The sequence below is a fragment of the Cricetulus griseus genome, chromosome 4 (assembly GCF_003668045.3).
Source record: "Cricetulus griseus strain 17A/GY chromosome 4, alternate assembly CriGri-PICRH-1.0, whole genome shotgun sequence".
Taxonomy (NCBI): domain Eukaryota; kingdom Metazoa; phylum Chordata; class Mammalia; order Rodentia; family Cricetidae; genus Cricetulus; species Cricetulus griseus.
Window position 1 is genome coordinate 212,195,036 of NC_048597.1, and position 15,501 is coordinate 212,210,536.

Below are 15,501 nucleotides of genomic sequence, written 5' to 3' on the forward strand. Positions count from 1 at the left end.
ACTAAAAATCTGTGCATTTCGCTGTATATAAATTACATTTCCATTTTTAAAGTTTAAGGCCATAGAAGAGAAAAATGAATTAGTCTTGAATCTAAAGTGAAAAATAATAGCACTGTTTGGGGAGCTTTTATTAAACCTCAGAAATAGCCAAGATCAAACTCTTCTTTGCTGGGAAGAAGCTGAAAGATAGCATGCTAGGTGGCCTTTTGGCCAACACAGTCATGTGATGAGCCATCCCCCACCTCGACTGTCACTGAGAAGGGCTATCATGGCAGGGTGAAGCTGGAATGTGACAATATTTGGACTCATTGTTCCAAACGGCCCTCATGATTTTAACCTCTGGATGGTGTGGGTAAGGAGACAACATAAATGACAGTCAGTCAGTCTTGTGGAAGACTATATTCCAAGAGGTAATTTAGTAAAATATCACAAGGACAGATACTAATCTGTGTAGCCTAGGGATAAAAAAATAAAGATGAGGGGTTTTTTCTAACATGCCATAATATACTTTATTTCTGTTTATTCCTGTTTCCTGTTATTTAGTACTTTTTAAAATTAATTTCATCTTCAGAGTATTCCTATGAGGCAAACACACAGCTTCCAGTTGAAATGAAGATTAAACTTTACATTGGCTAGCCACCATAATCTATCTTAAGACATTTCAAATGAACCTTATTCAAAATCTTGTGGAAGCTTTAGCCGCACTGAACTGTGTGGTCTATTTTTGGTGCACACAAGCTCTTATTTAAGGTGGGAGAAGAGTAAGAATAAAAAATGTCACAGCACAGTTAGGAGCGTTACCGTGCATCATTTCCCAGTCGTCCCCTTCTTGAATGACTGAGTTCTCTACCTCTTCTATATCAAGGCAATTTAAATTCACACAACCATGCAAAGGCATGCAGAAATAACTCATTGGGAAGATACCAGCCACCGAAAAGAAACAATAGAAAATAAGCAGCAGACTCTTGCTTACCTCCAACTATAACAGATAAATAGTCCCTTGATGTTTTCCTCAGATGGCGCATTAAACAAAAGGCCTTAAAGAAAAGAGCATTTATTTGGCTGAGAGAAATAGAAAAGTTGTATGATGTGAATCAGAGCCTCTTAATCTGTGGGCTGCAATGACCAGGTGGGGGTCACATAACTGAATGTGGGTGTGGTCACATGGTTGGCACACAATGACCAAAAATTAATTCAAAATCAAGCAGGCAACCAGTCCAAGGTGCTTCTGTACCACTCAGCCAAGTTACACCTAGATGGTTCTGCAGCCTTGGCTCTGAATACACCACAGACAGGAAATGCTGACAGCACTGCCTGAAACACCGTGGCTCAGACACAAGTCTACTGCAGTGTTATACTGTACATACAATATGGCAGCCACTCAACCATACACATAGCTAGTAGAGCACTTGAAACATGGCTAACATGACTGAAGAACTAAATTTTGAGTTTCATTTCATTTTAATTCAGTTTCATGTTGACTGGTGGCTATTGTGTTGGATAGCACAGCCCAAGAATGTTAGCAGAGAAATTAACGGTGACTCTGACCTTATGTTCAGAGAAGACATGTTGTCTCTGTCATTTCCCTCTTGGACTTTGGGACATTAGACTTACATCTATGTGACTTTGGCATGGCTATTTGTTGGAGACACCTGCTATTCCCTGGGGAGAGACTTCAGCCATGTCTGATGAGTACTTCCTCACAGTCATGAAATGGTTTGTGACATGTGGAAACATTCTCTTTCCTCCTCTTGACCCAAGAGACTCCAGAGCGTGCCCTTGTAGATAGTTGGTACAGCCTTTTTTCTGGCTTAAATTCTAAACCACGGAAATAACAAGGTCTCCCAGTGGGTTTCATGAGAAGAAAATAAAATAGGTGTGCAGCCTGCCTCACTTTGGTAAGAATGCGTTGATATCCCTAGCAGCTTCTCCCTGTGTGGTCAGTCTCTCCCTATGCAGCAACAACAGCCCTGCTAGGCTCCCTTCCCAGCCTCTCTGAATGAAAGCAGCCCTTGGTGGGAACCAACTTTGCGATCTACTCTCAAAATTCCCTGCAAGTGAGCAAAGCATTAAGCTTTGATTTTGAACTAGGTCACAGAATTAGCTAGAGAAGGAATCAGATTCCGTTGAATTGACTAATCATCCTGCCTGGAGCAGTTACTACTAACAAATGAGTAATAGCCTGAGGCGCCTTGGTAGAAAATGATGCTGTAGCCATTTAGTAATGTCTTCACGGGTTCATAGATAAGGATCTGTGTTTGCAGCTTCTGTGCAGCCTCTGTGCCTTCCCTACAGGTTGGGATGCAAGCAAAGACACTCAAAGGAGTGGAACAACACAAACACATTGGCTACTAAACAGCCTGAGGAAGCACTGACAGTGCAGTAGGCATGGAGAGATACTGGAGACCAATTGCAACCGGAAGCATGGAAAGAATGAGGGAAGAGTAAATAAGGAGAATGAAGGTGTGAACCAGGATGGATGACACAGTGATGAGACCCAGGAGATGGCTCAGCAGGTAAAGGCACTGGGGGCCTAGTCTGATGCCCTGAGTTCTATCCTTAGGTTCCACAAGATGGAGAGAGAGAACCAACTCCTGAAAGTTGTCCTCTGACATAGACAGACACACAAACACATACACACAAATAAGTAAATAAATAAATGTAGTCTTTAAAATTAAAATAAAAAGACACACCTCTCCTTCTGCAGGGGAGAGGTGCAGAAAGAGGATCTAATTGCTATTAATTGCTGTGACAAAATATCCAACCACAAACAACTTAAGGGAAGAAAGGATTGTTTTGGCTCATAGTTCAGGGGCTCATTCAATCGTAGTGGGGAGGGCCTGGTGTCAGGGGCTTGGGCAGCTGGTGACATCATGACAGTCAAGAGGCAGAGAGGATAAGTGCTGATATTCACCTTTTATGCAGTAAAGGACCCTGGCCCACAGATGGTAATCCTCCCATCTCAATTAAACTAATCCAGAGAGGGCCCGCACTGACATGCTTCATCTCTAAGGGGAGTCCTGGAATTTGTTTCATAGGGAAGCAAATGTGTTTCAGCCAAGTTATGGTTAATCTTTACTGTCAACTTGCCTGGATTTGGAATCTCTCAGAGACACACCTTTGGGCATGTCTGGGAGGGGTTTCCTTAAAGATGCGTCTAAGGAGGGAAGGAAGGAAGACCCACTGTGAATGCAGGAGATACAAGTATCTCCTACATTATATTTATATAGGAGAGAGACCATGTATTTAGTCTAGCTGCCAAAAAAAAAAAAAAAAAAAAGCTGTATATGAGAATGGGTTGCCTGGAACAGTGGCAGCCACCTTATAAAAACAAGGTATCAAATGGCATTTGAACACACACACACACACACACACACACACACACACACACACACCTACATACAATGGCATGATAGTGAGGAAAGACAAAAAATGGGTCTTTGATCATTGGGGAACTTCTATCACATGAAATGACAGACTGTGTTGATTAGGCTAATATGAGTTACAAAAATGTGTATGCTTCCTACACACATATATATTTTAGGGGATTTGTATGTGTGTATATATTCTATATGTACACATGTATATGAAAGACTCAAACTGGACCAAACATGATACCACAGTTCTGAGATGCTGAAACAGGCAGTGCAGGGTCCTAACCCTCAAGAGGAAGGAAACCCATGTGCTTTGGCTCATTCACCTGGCTCTTTATTTGGTAGTGTCATCTATTCCTCAGGGCCAACAGACAAAGGGTGAGATGGGAGCAGATGTTAGGGACTGTGTTGGCTAGTTTTTCAAACTAACTTAACACAGGCTAGGGTCATCTGGGAAGAGGGAAAGTCAATTGAAAAAGTACCTACAGCAAATTGCCTACAGGCAAGTCTATAGAGCATTTTTTTAATTGGTGATCAATATGGAAGGACCCAGCCCACTGTGGGTGGTATCTCCCCCAAGCAATAAGAAAGCAGGTTGAGCAAGCCATGGAGAGCAAGCCAGTAAGCAAAATTCCTCCATGCTTCTGCAAGTTCCTGCCTTGACTTCCCTTCATATGGGATAATAAGCCTTAGACAGTTGCTGAGGGAATTGAAACAGGTATCAGAGAGGATAAAATTGTTTTGTTGTGGAAAAGACTCTAGATTTCCCTCTGGTTGTTAACTAGAAAACTAGGCTTCATGTTTAGGGTAAGAGCCCAGGAGATCTAAAAGGCAGGTCTAACAGTGATTTACTGTACATAGTCAAGTTTTTCAGTGTTGGCAGGAGGAGCCACATCTCTGCTAGAATAGAGAGACTTCAGGGCTGGGTACATAGACCAAGGTGGCAGAGCACATATCTGAGATGCACAGGGATCTAGGTTCAGGCAGGAGCACCACCAAAAGGAAAGACAATGATGCAGGCGAGACTTCATTGACTAGCTCAAGTGATCCAGACATGTGATGCCAGTGGGCAGAGAACTAGATCAATGAAACAGGTCAGAGAGTCCAGAAACAGACTACGTACTCAAATTCAAATTGATTTTGGACAACAGAAATAAGATAATTCAAGACAGTACAACCAAATATGTGGGGAAATATAAGTAGGAGATGAATCATAAGCCTAACTGCAAAAGCTCCTGAGAGACCACAGATGGGCTGGACTTGTTTGTATTTTGAACCAGTTTCTCAGCTGCTGGCCATAATTCTGGTCCAGAATCTAAGCTTTTCCTTTTATTTCAGACAATATCTCACTAGAGTCAAACTCTTGGTCCTCCTGGCTCAGCCTCCTCAACACAAGGATTATCGGCATGTGCCACCAGATCTGATAATAAGCCATATTTTTTTCATTTTAACATTACTTTAAAAAAAGATTTATTCGTTTCATTTTTCTGAATGCCTTGCCTGCAGGTACATCTCTGCACTGTGTGTTTGCATGGGATCCTCTGCAACTATAGCTGCCGACAACTGTGACTAGAACCTAGGTCTTCTAGCAGAGCAGCCAGTGCTCTTGATCTCTGGGTCATCTCCCCATCCCAGGAAACCATTTTTGGAGATGGCCGATGGCTGGGATATTGTATCCAGGAGAAATTTATTGTGCCTTTACTGCAATATGGCATACACCAACTCAAAGAAGAGATAACAATGCATTTACTATGCACCCTTGCCTACAACAGAGTGTGAAGCTAAGATATTCAAAGTGATTCTCCCTGTGGCTGTCTGCTGTGTTGCATTTCATGACGTAATACCTCTGTTATTCCCTGAGATATAAAATGCCCTCTGCCTACAGAGTTTTGTGTAACTATGCATTTCTTCTTACTGTTGCTGGCTGCCCTCTCTGTGTGTGTTTAGGTTGCGCCCCTGCTGTCTGCATTACTGCCAGCTCCTTAGAGCAACAAAAAGGCTCCAAAAAAAAAAAAAAAAAAAAAAAAAAAAAAAAAAACAAGGAGGCAGTCAGAAATTTCAGATTGTCTTCCAGGTAGGTTCGAAGGTTGGAAGAATTAGAGCCAGGATATGGCTTGAGAGTCTTGAGTTTAAATTCTGAGCCACACTGTTTGGCTAGAAATGATTTAATCAGCAATCTCTCCTACCACTTTTAGCCTCAGTTTCCCCATCTGTAGCAATCGTCCCTGTGAAAATTAATTGAGAAAATGTACAGGAAGTCCCAGTGCTCGGCCTGAGCCACAGTGAGGAACTATACTAAGTGTTAGTAGGACAGGTACTTTGAACCAAATAAATGAGCATGTTTATGTTTTCACAGGAAGCTTCTCCTCAGTCAGCATGAGCATTAAACTGGGAGGGGGGCAGAGACAACAGGGCATGTGGAGTAGAAAGGGGGAGGTGAGGCAATTGGAGAAACACTGCAGAACTGTGAAGAAAGACAGTCCATATTTAGTCCCAGGCAGCCAGTATAGAATGTTTTAAGCACACAGAGACATGGAGACTGGATTGAATGTGGGCATACTTGGGACAGAAGAGGATGTTCTAAATTCCTCTCACTCGTCTTTAACAAATCACACAGTACGCCTGGAAGGTGACAGCACACACTGTTACTTGAGGCCCAATAAGGAGAGAAAGAGCAGATGGTCCCCAGGAGTCCCAAGCTTTCCACAGCTGACGCTGTGACTGCTGGAAGACAGTTGGGAGAGGTGGTCCCCGTCGAAGTGTACCCAACATTGAAGGAAGGAGGGGCAGGAAGAGACCCTCATCTCACAGCACCCACAGATGCCCTCACCAGAGAAGCTGCTGGCTGATCATGTGACAAATACTTACGATGAAACAGAACCAGAAACACAAGATGGGAGCCAGTGAAGAACCCAGAGGAACCACTGATGGAGACGCACCCATCAAACCCTAAGGCTCCCTTAAGTATCCTCCAGAGGGACTGGGCCACAGAGAGGCAGGAAAGCACATTCTAGAGCAACCGACATGCACAGCACAGGCTCCTGATTCTCAGTGATGACAGGGAAGAGTGATGGGGCTTTCCAAACAGCTGCTGATCTAATGAGTAGTTTGGGCCCTGACCCTGCAAATCACTACGAGGGAAATAATAGAGGGCCCAGCGTAGCTGAGCCTATTTCAGCCAGACAATGTGGAAAGGGGCCAAAAATATTAGAGAGAAAGTGACTCAGGGCTTGAAAACACCAGAAAAAAATCAATGAGACAGAAATGGCTTAGTGGCAATAAAAGCCCTGAATGATGGTTTAGAACTTGAGGACTCTTGCCTCTTTCAAGACCAAATGTGTCACCCTATGAAGATAAGTTTTCTGGGCCCCGGTCTTCTCCAGTTTTTAATAAGGGAGTAGGTTTAAATTATCTATGCAGAATGGGGCAAAATGGAATTTGAGATCTTTCTAAGGGAGAAGAAGGAAGGGAAAACGTGATACATTGAGCCTGCTCGAATCTAGATCCAAATGTGCAGTTAGACACCAAGATAGTCCTGGGGGAGATCAAAGACCAGCATCTGTCTCCTCAGAAATGGGTCAGAGGTGAACCTGAGCTGAGCCCCAGTCAGGAAACGGCCTTGGATAAAGTCATTGGTCCACTAAGCTACACTTTGAGTGGAATCATTGTATCTGTCATGGTTCCCTACCTGAGGCCTTTAGACATTTGTTCATGTCTCCACAGGGAAAGTCACACAACGGCTATCAGAACAGAGAAGTTGACATTTTAAATGTTAGTGTTAGTAGGTACAAATTTAAACTTACGCAGTTAGGAATTTTAAGACACAAGTGTTCCTAGTTCCCCGACCTCAATGAAGAAGCTTTACACAAACATGCAAGGTGGGAGCTCATCGTGCCCAAAATCCTGCTAGCCATCGACACGGACCTTTCAGAATGACAGAAGGAGCCTCTCAACCCAGATGGGCGCAGTCCGGGGCCTCAGGGTCCGGACAACCAGTGGTCACCTGAAACATGCTCCCAGCTACTGTCTGCCCAGTCAGTTGTCTCAACTCAGTGAGGAATATGCAACGTGAACATGGGTGTGTCAAATCAAAGGCACATTTCTTAAGGAAAATTAAGAAAAAGTGAGAAAGTCCCCAAAGGGTGGGACAAGTCCCAAGGGAGAGCTACCACTGGACAGTCGGATACAGAAGTAATTTCTGTTGAGATTTGTTAATTTTCTGGGTGCATGTGGAGCCAAGCCAGTGGAGGGGAGGCTGACACTGTTCATGCCCCTGTGGCCCAACAGGAGAGATGACTCTGCACTGTTTGCCCATTAGAGGGCAGGATTGGCCATTGGAGCCCCACCCTGTCCATTTTCAGTTGTTTTGTTTGCTACTGGCCTTGTACATGTTGCTGGTTGCCAACCTTGACTTGCTTTGCTGGCTATTAATAAAACTGCATTCTCTTTGTTCTGTTGCTACATTACTGACTTGTTACCATGGGTCCTTGTCCTTCCTGACTGTGGGGAGCTAACTCCTGCCTCAGCAGGACTCACAAGGCATGTAATAACTAGCAGAGTGCAGCATCTGTAACTCCACTGAGTTCCCCACTTCCATTCCACCACAATGGACTCCAAACCTTCCTCAAATGGTCAGAGAACATCTTCACAAGTGCACTGGCTTCTCTGACTCACAGGCAAGGTGACTGACTGTCCTAGTTCCAATTCGATTGCTGTGATGGAATGACATGACCAAGAGCTGCTTCGTAAAGAAAGGGCTTTCTTTGGCTTATCACTCTAGGCTACAGTCCATTATTGTAGAGAAATCAAGCATCATGTCCATGGTCAAGACCAGAGAGAGACAAATGCACCCATGCTGTCTGCTTACTTTCATCTAGTTCTCTCCTCTCTTAAATAATTCAGGAACCCTGACTGGGGAATGGTGATACCCATGATGGTCTGGGTCTTCCTACATCAATTAACAGTGAAGACAATCACCCATAGATATGCCCACAGACCAACCTGACCTGAATTCTCTACCCACGTGATTCTAGGTTTTAACAAGTTGATATTTAAAACTAGACACCAAAGTGTCCATCTGGCCTATCTTGACCTACCATAACTTGAAGAATTAAGGGGATACTGTTAGTTATATAGAATACCCTAGATTATTCTGGGAAATCAGAGATACCCTGCAACAGATCTTTCCACTCAGCTAAACTGATCTTCTTACAGACCAAGGACAAATGTCATCCTTTATATAAGAGCCATCCTTTCATGGAGATCTAGACAAAGGAAGATGAACGAGAAGAAAGTAAGAAAACTGGACAGGTGTGGAGGCACACCTGTAATTCCAATACTCAGAATGCTGAGGCAAGAGGATTGCAAGTTCAAGGGTAACTTGGACTACATAGCAAGTATTAGGCTAGCCTGGACTATGTGGCCAGACTTCTTCAAAAAAATTATGAGTTAATGAATAAAAAAATATATAACTGATAAATATCTGAAGGAAACTTTAAAAGCAAATCAAGTGATATAGCGTCTGGCAAGAGTGGCCAGGAAAACCTGCTTGAGAAGAGGACATTTGGCTAAATGTACTCAGTTGTGCCAAGATATGGAGACAGGGGAGTCCTCACAGGGGATTGGTCCAGGCACAACCCATAGAACATGAGCTGTGGTCGAAACAAGGTACCCTATGAACTGGGAAATCTGCTGGAGAGTCTGAGCAGGGATAACCTGACATGGATCACAGTTAGGGGAAGGAGACTACGGGAGAAGACAAGTGAGGAAGCAGAGGAAGGGTGCACCCTAGAACAGGAGTCAAGGCAGAGAGGGGGGGGGCTATGGAAATGACTCCAGGGTAGACAAGGTGGAACTGGAGGGCATTGACACACAGGCTTATCTGTCAGCAAACAAATTTCCCTACAACTTCAGGATTACAAAGAGAGTCAGCAAGGTGACCTGGAATTCAAGAAATGTCACCTGGTAAAGAAAGAATCAAACGGAATTTGCTTTTAAATATTCGCTAGGATTAATTTTTAGAAGATTTTTGCTTTTATTTTTGCATGTGTTATGTTCCTGCATATAGAGGCCAAAGGCTAGCCTCAGGTATCAGTCCTTAGGTGCTATGCACCATGTTTTTTTGTTTTGTTTTTTGAGACAGGGTTTCTCTGTGTAACAGCCCCCATTGTCCTGGAACTAGCTCTATAGACCAGACTGGCCTTGAACTCACAGAGTTCTGCTTGCCTCTGCCTCCCAAGTGCTGAGGATAAAGGCGTGTGCCACCATCACCCAGCATATCATGTTTTTTGAAACAGGGTTTCTTCCTGGCATGGAGTTCACTGGCCAGTGAGTCTCAGGAACCCTCCGGTTCCACCTCCCCAACCCTGAGATGGTAGGTACATGCTACCATGCCTGCTCAATTTCTTAACATGAATTTGAAGGATCAAACTCAGATCCTGTGGCTTGCAAAGCAAGCTCTGTTACTGGCTGAGCTATCTCCACAATCTGCTGAATAAATTTTATCTCAGGCTAAGTAAATCTCACTTCTCAGCCCGTGGGCTGCAACCCACAAGGCTCACATAGTATATATTTTATATATCAGATACTTGTATTATGATCCACAACAATAGCAAATTACAGTTATGAGGTAGCAATGAAATGATTTTATGATTGGGGTCACCACAGCATTAGGAACTGTATTAAGGGTCTCAGCATTAGGAAGGTTGAGAACCACTGCTGTTAGATAGAAGAGGTAATCTGGTTTCTTGGATACTCCTTCTGTGTCTCTACAGAAATGCCCTGGAGTAGTAACTAACTGTTTTACAGTTCTGTCTGGGCTGGGCTCTGCACTGTGTTCCTTTCAATCAAGTAGTTGTCGTTTCTTCATTAACACTGTATTGTGTGGTGATATCTTGCTTGTGCAAATAAAGCTTGTCTGAAGGTCAGAGAATGGAGCTTGCCTAGCTAACCATAGAGGTCTGGAGGTCTGTACAGACAGACACACAGGAAGCGGGATAGCTGGGTGGGAACATAAGCAGGCAGAAACAGGAACTCCCTCTCTTGTCTGCTGAGACACTAAGGAGGTAAGGTGTGGCTTTGGCTTGCTCCTTCTCTCTGATCTTTCAGCATTTTCTTCTATATCTGACTCTGGGTTTTTATTACTTAGACCTACTAAGAACTTCATTTACAGTATTGATTTGCAATGGATAACAAACACTTCAATATACACTAACTCTTTTGTACTTTTTCAAAGGCTTTTCCTCTCTCTCCTGTGATTCCCTGTTTTAAAATTTTGTTTTAGTACTTGATGAGATTTTTTTCTGTTTATTAAATATAGCTGGTTCATCTGCCTTTATCAAGAAGAGAAAAGTTTAAAAAGATGAGTCATTGGGTAAGAAATGTTTTGTTAGAAATGGTCCCTGAGGACCAAGGGACCCTGACTCTGCTGAGATTGCTGGGCTATTCTGCCCCCAGGCAGTGCAGAGTGCAGAGTGTGCAGGGGTGAGCTGCTTTTGCTTGTAAAAGACTTTAGATAGATCCATGTCTATCGCCATGCACAAAACTTAAGTCCAAATGGATCAAAGACCTCAGCATAAACCCAACCACACTGAACTTATTAGAAGAGAAAGTAGGAAATACCCTTGAACCAATTGGTACAGGAGACCGATTCCTGAACATAGCACCAATAGCACAGACACCGAGATCCACAATTAATAAATGAGACCTCCTGAAACTGAGAAGCTTCTGTAAGGCCAAGGACACAGTCAACAAGACCAAACAACAGCCCACAGATTGGGAAAAGATATTCACCAACCCCACATCTGACAGAGGGCTGATCTCCAAAAATTTACAAAGAACTCAAGAAGCTAGTCTCCAAAACACCAAATAATCCAATTAAAAAGTGGGGTATAGAACTAAATAGACAATTCTCAATAGAGGAATCTAAAATGGCTAAAAGACACATAAAAAAGTGCTCAACATCCTTAGCCATCAGGGAAATGCAAATCAAAACAACTCTGAGATACCATCTTACACCTGTCAGAATGGCTAAAATCAAAAACAACAATGACAGTTTATACTGGAGAGCTTGTGGAAAAAGGGGAACACTCCTCCACTGCTGGTGGGAGTGCCAACTCGTACAGCCACTTTGGAAATCTGTATGGCGATTCCTCAGGAAAATGGGAATCTGTCTTCCACAAGATTCAGCAATTCCACTCTTAGGCATATACCCAAAAGAAGTACGATCCTACAACAAGGGCATCTGTTCAACGATGTTCATAGCAGCATTATTTGTAATAGCCAGAACCTGGAAACAACCTAGATGTCCCTCAACTGAAGAATGGGTAGAGATAATGTGGTACATTTACACAGCAGGCAAATGGATGGAACTAGAAGAAACCATTCTGAGCAAGGTAACCCAGTCACAAAAAGACAGGCATTGTATGTACTCACTCATATGTGGATTTTAGACATAGAGTAAAGGATTGCCAGCCTGAAGCCCAGGCTGCCAGAGAGGCTGGTAAACAAGGAGAACCTAAGAGAGACATACATGGTCCCCTGGAGAAGGGGAAAGGGACAAGATCTCCTGAGAAAATTGGGAGCATGGGGGAGGGGGAGGGAGCTAGGAGAATGAGAAGGGGAGAAGAGGAGGGATGAGGAGGACATGATGGGACAGGGAGGTTGAGCTGGGGGAAGAACAGAAGAGAGCAAGATAAGAGATAATATAATAGAGGGAGACATTATAAATTCAAAGAGAAATCAGGCGCTAGGGAAATGTCTGGAGAGCTACAAAGATGACACCAACTAACAATCTAAGCAACAGAGGAGAGGCTACCTTAAATGCCCTCCCCTGATAATGAGATTGATGACTAATTCATATGCCATCCTATAGCCTTCATCCAGCAGCTGGTGGAAGTAAAAGCAGACACCACAGCTAAACCTTGAACTCAACTGAAATCCAGTTGCAGAGAAGAACAAGTGATGAGCAAAGGGGTCCAGACCAGGCTGGTGAAGCCCACAGAAACAGCTGACCTGAACAAGGGAGAACTCTTGGTCCCTACACTGATAGCTGGGAAACCAGCATGGGACTGATTCAGACCCCCTGAATGTGGGTGTCAGTGAGGAGGCCTTGGAAATCTATGGGGCCTCTTGTAGTGGATCAGTACTATCGCTAACCATAGGAATGGACTGAAAGAGCCCATCCCACATAGAGGGATGCTCCCTGAGCCTAGACACAGGGGGTTGGCCTAGGCCCTATCCCAAAGGAATCAACAGACTTTAAAGACCCCCTGTGGAAGGCCTTGCCCTCCCTATGGAGCAGAAAGGATATTGGATAGGAAGGGCGTTAGTTGGGGGAAAGAGGAGGAGGGGAGGGAGAGGGAACCTGGGTTTGACATGTAAAATAATTTTCTTTCTAATAAAAAAATAAAATAATAAAAAAATATTTTGGCAGCAAACGACAAGAGTCTGTCGTTTCAGAGCCTTACACCAAGAGGGGCTTATGTTTTGCTACAAGACCAGAAGTCTGAAGACTGGGCTGGGCTAGAATCAGTTCACTGGTTCACCAATGTTGGGACCAAGTTCCTGGGAGTAGGGGAGTGGGGTACAGGGTGTTTGTTAGCCTTTGTCTCCGGACCACAAAATGACAGCTACGGCCATCTTGTCCTACCAAGGTACTCAAAAAGGGAAAGCAGGGGAGAGGCTCTGGGGCGTGTGCTGCCTTATCCTGAACTGGGTCAGGTCTCCTTGGGCTGTAAGGCTTGTGCCTTTCAGCCTGTTTTACATACTTAGGCTAGGAAGAGTGGAGGCTGGTGTGGGAGTTGGGGTGCCAGTCGTTGCATCTGCCACACAGACTGGTGAGAGGTTACAGGAAACACATTTTCACTGAAGTCTGCCATTAAAAACAAATCAGCAAGAGACCCGTGAAAGGAGACCATCTTAAGCTACATCCCCTTCCTTCTTGATGCTCCATGGGATCCTTCTCAGAACCTCCTGATTTCAGCCTCCTACTGATAGACCTCATTCTCCACCAGCCTTCCAGAGTCAGAGGGATCAATTAGGAGAATAAGTCTAGTCTACTGCTGTGGTGGTTTGAATAAGAACAGCCTCCCCCCCATTAGGCTCATAGATCTGAATGTTTGGGGAGTGGCGATAACTTGGCTACTTGATAGGGATTAGGAGGAGTGGCCTTGCTGGAATAGGTGTGGCCTTATTGGAGGAAGTATGTCACTAGGGCTTGGCTTTGGGGTTTCAAAATCTCAAGCCAGGCCCAGTGTGGAACTCTCAGCTCCTCCAGTACCACATCTGACAGTGCTCAGCCATGCTTCCCACCATGGTGACAACAGACTAAAGCTCTAAAACTGTAAGCCAGCCCCAATTAAATGCTTCCTTTTTATAAGAGTTGCCATGGTTATGCCATCTCTTCACAGCAACAGAACACTGACTAGGACAATTGCTAACAGAGATTGGGTGCATGCAGGTGATACCCATATGAGCCTAACCTATTACTAGAGACCAAGTGTGGCATTGTGCTCAGGAGAGAGTGTAGCTCTCTTTAATGACTTTTTGAAGAATGTTGGAGTTCAGTGTATGTTTATAGATCACCCATTCCAGTCCCTGAATGTGGAGAACTGGGTGTGTCCTATCTCTCACACATCATATTCCTGTGTGCAGGGCACTAGGGGAAGACGGCATTTTTCTTTCCTTTATTGTGACTGTTTTCTGTCTTGTGGTCTTGGATTATTCTCTGAGTGTCTCTATGGGTATGCATGTGTGGAAGCATGTGAAGGAACTCATCAAATCTTCAGAGACCATGGCATCACTACTCCAGCACCTTTCACCCTCCTTCGAAGGCCATGGAAAGCACTACTCACCCCCTGTTGAGAAGGCAGGCATGTCTCGGGGCTTCTCTGTAAAGAGCACTGCCTGCTTAACAATGATGCATGTCTCGGGTTCCCACCTACAAATTATCATGTTTTATTGAGGATTCGGAAGCTACATTCAGCTTATCCAAGCAAAGTGAAGTGGACAAAGTCTACCAAGTCATAGATTAGCCACCTGTATTCAACCACCAAGTGCTGCCAAAACATAGATGCTGGGTAACTGAAAGTAGATGCTGGGAGTGAGCTCAACCCTGGTGAATCCAGTGCTTCGTGATCACTCTGCTTATGTTAAACGATACATCTTGAAGCATGGCTTAGAAGAAAAATGAAATTGTAATTGTCTCTTATAATTTGTACAGGATGTCCTTGTGGACTGAATGTTTGCCTCCTCCAAAATTCTTAAGTTGAAATGCTGCCAACAAAACAATGGCTGGAAGATGGGGCTTTGGGGAAGTAATTAGATGTCACTCCCAGCCTCCAGAACTGTGAGCAATAACTTTTTGCTGTTTTGAAGGCATCCAATTTGTAGTGTCTTGTTGCAGTTTCCCAGGCAGACTGAGATATCAAATGACTAGCTCTATTTTTCAGGGCAATTAACTAGAAAGAATGGTATTTAAAGACTATGGCACACAAGGGCCTCTAGACACCGTAACACAAAATTTCTAACAATGTTTTGTATGACTGAAATCCTTCATTGGGAAACTCTGCTCTTCAGAGCTCAACAAGGGAGTCACACAGTGCTGGAAAGTGGATCCCAGGATAAGCCACACTTTGAGCTGTCAGAGAAAGAAACACACGGAAACAGAAGTGTGCCATCTGCAGGAACCAAAGGCTAACTGGTGTGAACCAACATTGTGGTTTCTGAATGTTCTCCTGAGAACAAAGTACTTTAAACTATGATGGTGGCAATTCCCTCTAGACAGCGTTCCCTTGTCCTAGTGGGGAACTGTGGTTTTCTCTTTATGTAATTTTCTTCTTTTTTTATGTCACCAAATGCCTTGTGATATTGTGCTTGATGGATCTCTTATTGGCAAGTTTTTGGGCACCAAAAGATAATTAACTCCACTCTCCAGGTATGTAAAGAGAGAGTGAAATATTTATCACTCATTAGAAACACGCTCCAACCTCCATGAAATTTACTGAGGCTGTGTGTGCGCATGTGTACATGTTCACAGGTTCATGCATGTATGTGCATGTACATGTGGAGGCCAGAAGTTGATGTGGGTGTCTTCCTCAGTCTCCCTTCACCTTGTTTGTTCAGTGAG

At 43.9% G+C, this 15,501-nt stretch overlaps 1 long non-coding RNA gene across 1 annotated transcript in view; it reads right to left on the minus strand.

Annotated features, from left to right (window-relative positions):
* Positions 1-971: 971 nt before the first annotated feature.
* LOC113833589 overlaps positions 972-15,501 on the minus strand; it is a 59,526-nt gene continuing 44,996 nt past the window's right edge. Inside the window, exon 4 of the long non-coding RNA XR_003485159.2 lies at positions 972-1,037. This is a non-coding gene — a long non-coding RNA (uncharacterized LOC113833589). The remainder of the gene's footprint in view (positions 1,038-15,501) is intronic.